Consider the following 8,989-nt stretch of genomic DNA (forward strand, 5'->3'; position numbering starts at 1 on the left):
ATTCATACACAATAACACAAAAGGTGAGGTGCATAAAGGTGCGTCAGCAACCTGAACATTTTAAAATACAAGATTGGAAACATGTAGTCACTCTCAAACTGATCTTTTACAGGAAGTAAGAGCAGACAACAAAGAGGTCTTTGGTGTTTTCTCATTCTGTTTTTGGATGCATTTAATGTTAATTATGATTGATTGAATTGCTGATTCTACATTTAAAGAAGCACTAAAATGGTTTTACATGCTAAAGGTTTGGGCAGTTCTAGCTTGTAAAAACGCGTGTCTGAGAAAATGACTGAAGAGACATCGTTCAAGTAATAATAGACACACAATTATAACTGTAAACTAACACATTTCATCACATTGTCATTTAATTAGGAAGGTAGTTTGAATGGTGTGGGTGTTTACTTGTCAGAGAGGGTCTTATGAAAGAGACCATCGAGTTGTATCAGTGGAAGTATGGGATTGTGTGTTTTTTGGATGGTTACCAGTAAAAGGGACTAAAGACTTGAAACAAACTAGTTTGTAAAAAGTTGTCATAGTTGTTCCAAATGACCTCACTTGAAGACGGGCTGAAAAAGTTGGTGAGACGTCATAATTGTTCAAATGGAAAGCACTCATTCGAGCAGTCGTTCTGCAAAGATTTTTATGTTGTTTCACATTGTACTTTTTGAACGGGACTTTTGACACCTCTGCACAGTAGAGCACTCAATTGTTTGAGTGTTCCTTTAAAGATCCAATTTATGTGAATATACCTCAAAGTCTACAGGACTGTTTCAGAAAATTAGAATATTGTGATAAAGTTCTTTATTTTCTGTAATGCAATTAAAAAAACAAAAATGTCATGCATTCTGGATTCATTACAAATCAACTGAAATATTGCAAGCCTTTTATTATTTTAATATTGCTGATTATGGCTTACAGCTTAAGAAAACTCAAAAATCCTATCTCAAAAAATTAGAATAGTTCCTCAGACCAAGTAAAAAAAAAGATTTATAACAGCAAAACAAAATCAAACATTTGAAAATGTCCATTAATGCACTCAGTACTTGGTTGGGAATCCTTTTGCACGGATTACTGCATCAATGCGGCGTGGCATGGAGGCAATCAGCCTGTGGTATTGCTGAGGTGTTATGGATGCCCAGGATGCTTCAATAGCGGCCTTTAGCTCATTAGCATTGTTGGGTCTGGTGTCTTTCAGCTTCTTCTTCACAATACCCCACATATTCTCTATGGGGTTCAGGTCAGGGGAATTGGCAGGCCAATCGAGGACAGTAATGCCATGGTCAGTACACCAGTTACTGGTGGTTTTGGCACTGTGGGCAGGTGCCAGATCATGCTGGAAAATGAATTCCTCATCTCCATAGAGCTTTTCAGCAGACGGAAGCATGTAGTGCTCTAAAATCTCTTGGTACACAGCTGCATTTACTCTGGGCTTGATGAAACACAGTGGACCAACACCAGCAGCTGACATGGCTCCCCAAACCATCGCTGACTGTGGGAACTTCACACTGGATTTCAAGCAACTTGGATTTTCCTCCTCTCCAGCCTTTCTCCAGACTCTGGCGCCGTGACTTCCAAATGAAATACAAAACTTGCTTTCGTCTGAAAAGAGGACTTTGGACCACTCTGCAACTGTCCAGTGCTTCTTTTCCATAGCCCAAGTCAGACGCTTCTTCCGTTGTCTTGAGTTCAGAAGTGGCTTGACCATGGGAATACGGCTATTGTAGCCCATTTCCCGGACACGTCTGTGAACAGTGGCTTTTGATACCTGGACTCCAGCTTCAGTCCACTGTCTTTGAAGCTCCCCCAAATTCTGGAAGCGACTCTTCTTCACAATGCTGTTAAGGCTGCGGTCATCTCTCTTGGTTGTGCAGCGTTTCCTGCCACATTTCCCCCTTCCAACAGACTTTTTGTGGATGTGCTTTGAAACTGCACTCTGTGAACAGCTTGCACTTTGAGAAATTTCTTTTTGTGTCTTACCCTCCTGATGGAGGGTGTCAATGATGGTCCTCAGGACAGCAGTCAGATCAGCAGTCTTCCCCATACTTGTGATTTAGTTTACTGAACCAAGCTGAGTGTTTTTCAAGGCTCAGGAAACCCTTGCAGGTGTTTCGAGTTAATTAGACGATTCAAGTGATTCGTTGAACACCCTACTAGTATACTTTTTCATGATATCCTAATATTTAGAGATAGGATATTTGAGTTTTCTTAAGCTGTATGCCATAATCAGCAATATTAAAATAATAAAAGGCTTGCAATATTTCAGTTGATTTGTAATGAATCCAGAATGTATGACATTTTTGTTTTTTTAATTGCATTACAGAAAATAAAGAACTTTATCACAATATTCTAATTTTCTGAGACAGTCCTGGGGAAAAAGTGACTAAAGTGCCTATGGGTTTTTAAGGTAAAGTTTTTAACAATTATTACAGCCACAGACCTACCAGTGGGTTCATTGTGTACGAATGGAACATATATTCCTCAGAAAAGTTTAATTTAACTTGTAACAGAGATCTTTTTTTTATTTTCCTCAATTCTATCTTGATATATCATGAAGCTAAAATTGTTATATTAGTAATAGAAATTACCCTTGACTCTGTCCACGTGTCAGGTGACCCCATGTGAGGTCCTGACCATTCACGATTGAGGAACAAAAATAATATTTGTTGTCTGTACAACAAGTAACTATATAAGTATAGTAGCTTCCCTGTTCCCTGTTGTTAGCTGCACATGTACTTTTTCACGTGAGTGCTGACATTGCCTTCAACTTCATCAAGGGTAACTCGGTTTCCATGTTCAGTTTACTCTTACAAAGCACACAGCTGATGAGTACGTGAGCAGAGCAGGGCCTGGTGATGATGGACCATGTTGACAGGACAAAAAGATGCTGCTGCTAATGGAAATGCCTACGTCAAATCCAGGAACAGAGGGAGGGACTGACTGAGGTTGGCATTTGAGGCCCCCCCACCCCACCCACCACACACACACACACACACACACACACACACACACACACCCACACACTCTGACAGGGGTATTAGAGGAGGACAAGCTGGGGGAGGATTGTCGAGGATGCTGCAAAATAATAAACTGAAAACCAGTTTATTCTCATGCAGTAGACGCATCTATTCTCAACCAATCCCTTATTACAACAGGATGTAAGGTTGGTGATTCACACAATGGAGTGTAAATCATTTTGATCATGAAATCTTTTTTAAACTGCAGTTCTCTGAAGAGTTACAGACTCAGTGTGATGAATCAAATCTCTTTACTTCATGCAGCACGGAGAGAAGACTTAAACAGTTGTTCTCTGCAGGACTTTCAGAGTGTCTTGCCTTATAAATCATCAGTTAAACAATACTGACCACATGACAACCAAGACACAATCCCCTGAGCCCCTCCTCAGTACGATGGCCTTTTACTGTTACCTCTCAGCTGACTTCCTTACAACTTTTAAACTGAGTGAATCCCATAGGCATCAGCAACAGCATACATTAATTATTAAATGTAAAATGTTAATTTCCCACACAACACACAAATAACAATGTACTGAATGGTAACAAATGTTCAAAACAGTGAATGATGATCACCATGTTCCCTCCACTGCAGCTGCTATGGATTAATGTATGTTTGAGTTGAAAATAAAGTTGTGATGTACATTTATATCTAATTCAAGACACAAATGACAACAAGATGATTACTTAATAATGGGTGGAATATTTATATTGACCCGCCAATGAGCTTCTCTTCAATTGTCACTTGTACATCTTTACTCAAACTGCAACAACCGAAGACTCTGAGGACCGAACACTGTCATCGACACACAAACACAGACATGCTGTTGTAATCACAGTGAGTTAGGGCCCCCTCTAGTGGAAGACATATGTCATGTCCTCTCTGTTTGCATGGGCAATGATTGGCTTTGTTAATTTTTCATAACCCTGCAACCCTCGAGGTTATTTTCATAATTTCAATAAACAAATATTCCATCCCAGTTTCATTCAGCTTCCCATGCCTTGTTAGAACTAATTATAAATCTGAAATCTGAGTTTTTCTTTTCATTTTTGTGATTAAGCTTTTGTTTTACTGTTCACTGTTGCACTTTCTGTGAGAAGAAACAGAGCCAATGAAATTTTTCTTAGGGCCCAAGTAGTAAAATACACTTAAAGTAAATCTCTCTCTTTTTATAGACAGCTCACAGCGCAGAAGGCCATGGCTGGTTATCGCTGCTCAACACCCTTTGAGAAGCATCAAGTATCAAGTGTTGGTATCAAATCCTTAGTCAGATTCTTGTTCAGAGTCCTTACATTAAACTACTACTAGATATTTCCTGATCTAAATTAGGAAACGTCTTTAATTTAGGAGTGTTATTAAGCTAGACAGAATGACTTATTTAACACAATGCATTGACAGTATGTAGTGATTTGTTTAAGGGGTAAAACATGGTTATATTTCCCAAACTAAAGTATTGTTGTGATATAGTTACAAAAAAAGTATCAAATTAGTAAATAATAAATGTAATAATACTAATGTGTAAGGAAGAAAGAGGGGAGGGGCACTTCTATAATGGGACAGGCTATAGGATGATGGTCTGGAGTCCAAGGGTTGTCATGAATCACAACTGTTTGTCATGTTTCAATGGTTGCCAAGGCTGCACTGTAAGCCTCCGTGACGGGTGGAGACAAGATATAATCTCTAGTCAGTAAATCACACAGACACAGCTTTCTACACAAGACATGTTCCAAAAGAGCAACCTCTGCTCTCCTTTGGCTGAGGCCAGTTAAATGTATCCTTCAAGCCTATATACATAGAAAAATGTTATTATGATTTTACCTTGGGGCTAAAGTCACCTGTCATACACTAACGGTCAGGTCTCGTGAGTATAGGGTTAAATAAAAAATTAACAAGACCAAAAAATATAAAGTTACAAGACAAGATTTTGTATGACATTTTAATAAAATAAATTGATGTTCAATAACCTGTTGTGAATTATTCAAATAGGGTACATTTGTTTATCCCTGAAGGTGTACCATTAAAAGGGAAAAAATAATACATCGGCGGATTCACTTTAACTTGACTGTTTGTGAACGCTGAAGACCCCAAAGTAAACCTCTCATTCCACACTGTGTTCAGGGTTTCTCCATTAGACTCTATTGACATATTTTCTTTCCTTTTCCTGGCCTCCAAAAAAACAGGATTATGCTACTGAAATATTGAAAAAATAGTTACTGTTGGAAAACTAGTGGCTTCAAGATCTGAGCAGGAGGAATACTGAACTCTTTCACTTTAGTAAAAGTAGCAAGTGTAGAAATATTCCGCATTCAACATTTTACTTGAGTAGAAGTACAAAAGTATTAACTGCAATGTACTTAAAGCCTCAAATGTAAAATGACTAATAATGCAGAACGACCATTTTCTGAACAATGTATTATAAATAGATTATAATTATTGATGCATTAATGTGTGAGCATCAGTTCAATGTTGCAGCTTATTGTGGAGCTGGTTGTTACTACGTTATATACTGCTGGATAGCTTAATCTATCATAATACATCATTTATTTGTTTGTGAATCTGCAAAGTAACTAGTAACTACAGATGTCACATAAATGTAGTGGAGTAAAAGGACAATATTTCCCTTTGAACTGGTTGAGAAGAAGTATAAAGTAGCATAAAATGGAAATACTTTAGTGTTGAGTACAAGTACCTCAAAATTGTACTTCAGTAGATGTACTCCATTACATTATATCACTGCATGTGAGCAACATAACATATGAAATGTTCTCAAACTTCATAACTGTCACAATGTTGCCAGAGGTTTTCATACTTTTATCATTTATTTATTACAATTGGGGGATTTAGTGACAAAAGAGGCATTTATATTGCAAGATTACAGACACACATAGAACACATCTTAGATTATGTTATTAAAATTAAATAGTGGCTGTTTTTTTGGCATTTCCACCAGGCAGCATTGAGAAGGCTTTGATCAAACATTTAGACTATAATGAAAGGACATAGGATTTACAGAATAATATAATTTAACCGTCAAATGAATAAACTAAATGTAAAATGTTGTGATTCTTAAATAATAGAGTTTTGTCTGTGGCTTGACGGAAATGAGTGAGATGGTTGGGGTTACCTCCCTCCAAGAGCAGTCCTCCGACAGCAACAAAAATAAAAATCTAATGATTTCAATATTTAAAATAATAGCGCTCATGCTAACGTTTTACAGTACTATATTGGTTCATGTGATCTTTCCTCAGTATAATGGCACGTAGTTATTATCACTCTGTGACTTATCGCCCAGTCACGCGTCACACCCACAGACAGTCTGTGTTCCGTATAAATCAGCAGCTGTGGACTGTTGGGTTTAACTCACGGTTTAACCACTGTCCCTGTACTTTGTGGTTTCTCTATTTTTAGGGGATTTTTTTCGTACGTTGGCGTTTCTTTACCCTTTGCTTTCACTTCTTCACACGTTGAGTGTGTGCGATCAGAGCGTGCTTCTGTCGTTACAGGAGGACAATAAGGTAAAGTAACGATGACGCTAATAGTCCTGAAAACACACACACACACACACACACACACACACACACACACACACACACACCGTGTCATGTAGCTTTATGCTGACATCTGCCATGAATGGTGCTTTACCTGTTTAATACCAGCTAGTGTGCTATTTAAGGATGGTCGTGTGCGGCTTTATTTCCGGGTACCTGAACGCAGCTTTATAGCCCCGTGAAAACTGTAATACTATTGAGATAGGCCTACATGTGAGAAAATACAACATTTGATATCTTTGACATCTTTTTTTAAAAGAAAATGTTCATTGACAGATTAAAGCTTTAAAAAGTTCAAGACCTTAATCATATTTTTTAAATCTATGCAGACACCATTCAGTATAAACTCACTAAAATGCTGAATTTCCTTTAATTATACCTTAAACTAAATGGTTGAACCGTGGTGGCAGATATAACGTTACATTGTCTTGGATGAACACCTACTATGTGATCACAATGCCAATATACTGCATGTGCAAATAGATTATTAAAATGATTTAAGGTCCAAAATAATGTCTCATTATCAACTGCGTTATTGGTACATTAACAAAAGGGAGAAAAAGCTTTAAGTGATACGTTTATTGTATAATTCATCCAAGTGCATATTTCAGTTGTTTTCCTTTTTCTATACACTAGAGTTCTACACTTGAAGTTTTCACAGTTTATGAAGTGGGAAAAACATGTTACTTGCAGAAAAAAACTCTTTAAAGATATATATATATATAGGCTATATATATATTTTAGCATTTTTCCTTTATTTGATAGTTGACAATAGAGATGGACAGAAAACCGGGAGAGGGAGATACGTAAAATTGGCCCTTAAATTAATTGACATTTCTTCCTTCTGTGATGTTTAACTGTGTTTTAAGGTATGTAATGTAAAATGTATTTTTCCTAACAATTATAACATTTTGTTTCATATACACACAATCAAGTGAAATATAATTTAGGTGTGTTTCTGTGTATATTAAAATCTGTAATGTATTTTACAAAATGGAAATATATACCGGTAGACGATGGATGGAAATATATACTGATTTTCTCATTACAGGAAAACCGTACATCATCAGTCATGGCCACCATCAGCAGCTCAAACACAGGTTTTGCCCTGGAGTTGTTCCGCACTCTGAGCCAAGCAAATCCCAGCGGGAACATCTTTATCTCCCCGCTGAGCATCAGCTCCGCCCTGGCTATGGTTTACCTCGGTGCTAGAGGAGACACTGCTGCTCAGATGGCAAAGGTCAGCACACTGTTTCTCTATCACATGCACTTCCTCTTCCATTTCTAGTCAGTTATCAAAAGTAATATGCATTGTGAAACACAGTCATCCTGCCTGGTTTCAATAAAACATTTTGTGAGTTCTAAAATGCAGGTTTGCCCAGGTGTGTATGTAGGCACAGACTGAAAGGTGTGTCTTCAGAAAGGCAAAGTCTAATGACACCTGTACTTTGACCTCAATACGCACCTTTGAAACAAATAATGTATTATGTGCTTAAAGGCAGAAGGTTGTACAAACGGGAAGTGGTGCATTCATTCAAAAGGTTTCAGTTCATGAAACCTGTTTGCTCTTGGAAGTATAAATCCTCAGGGCTTTGTTCTTCTTTATCTTGTTTTTGATGAATGATGTGTATGTCAGAAATGTTAGCTTTAGCCAAATTGAAAATGTTCAGGTTCAGCAAGTTGATGATGAACGAATGACTACATGCTACAACTAACCTTTTTAACCCTAGCAAATTCAATTATCACAAAGTACGGTAGTTTGTTCTTTAAACCAAAAATATGAATTCCAAATGATTTATAAGCACATTTCCAGAAAACACAGAAAAGGTAACAAACTGAAAATCAAAGGCACAAACACGAAAAAAAACAGGGAGAGAAGTTTTCTGTCAGACGAGTCACATGATCTGAACTGACCACTGAGAAAACACTAAACTGTTGTCACTGCTTTTACAACAAACGGCCACAAGATAGTGCTAAAACCTATTCATTAGCAGTACAAGCATAGAGGCTTGACAACATTTAACATCATATAACCTGCACATTTAACTGTAAGTCAAGGGTGATATTCAACACATTTCTAGCACACGCTGTTACAGTAGCATAGCTCAAGAACAGTGTAATGTTCTTACTTTTTACTATCTGTAACATCATTTTGTTGGTCTCTGCTGTTCCAAACTTGCACACAGGCCCTCTCATTCAGCTCTGCGTAGTCAGGCTCATTTCTCTTTCTTCACATAATTCTGTTGAATGTAAGCATAATTGAGTTATTAGAAAAGTCTCTATATAAGGATAATGTAGTATTGAGCTCTATATCTGAATTTCATCAGTATCCTACCGATTAGTTATTACTTCAATACCAGGACTCAATATCAATATAACAGAGGACTCCATGCTCCAAAATTAATCATCTTGTTGATAGCGCTGCA

General features: G+C 37.4%; 1 long non-coding RNA gene across 1 annotated transcript; it reads left to right on the forward strand.

The window, feature by feature from the left end:
* Positions 1-6,323: 6,323 nt before the first annotated feature.
* On the forward strand, positions 6,324-8,768 carry LOC115007419 (uncharacterized). The gene is made up of 3 exons (XR_003832179.1): positions 6,324-6,530; positions 7,615-7,803; positions 8,750-8,768. It is a non-coding gene; the product is annotated as an uncharacterized LOC115007419 (long non-coding RNA).
* The last annotated feature ends 221 nt before the right edge of the window (positions 8,769-8,989 follow it).

Source organism: Cottoperca gobio, chromosome 4 (genome assembly GCF_900634415.1).
Source record: "Cottoperca gobio chromosome 4, fCotGob3.1, whole genome shotgun sequence".
Classification (NCBI taxonomy): Eukaryota; Metazoa; Chordata; class Actinopteri; order Perciformes; family Bovichtidae; genus Cottoperca; species Cottoperca gobio.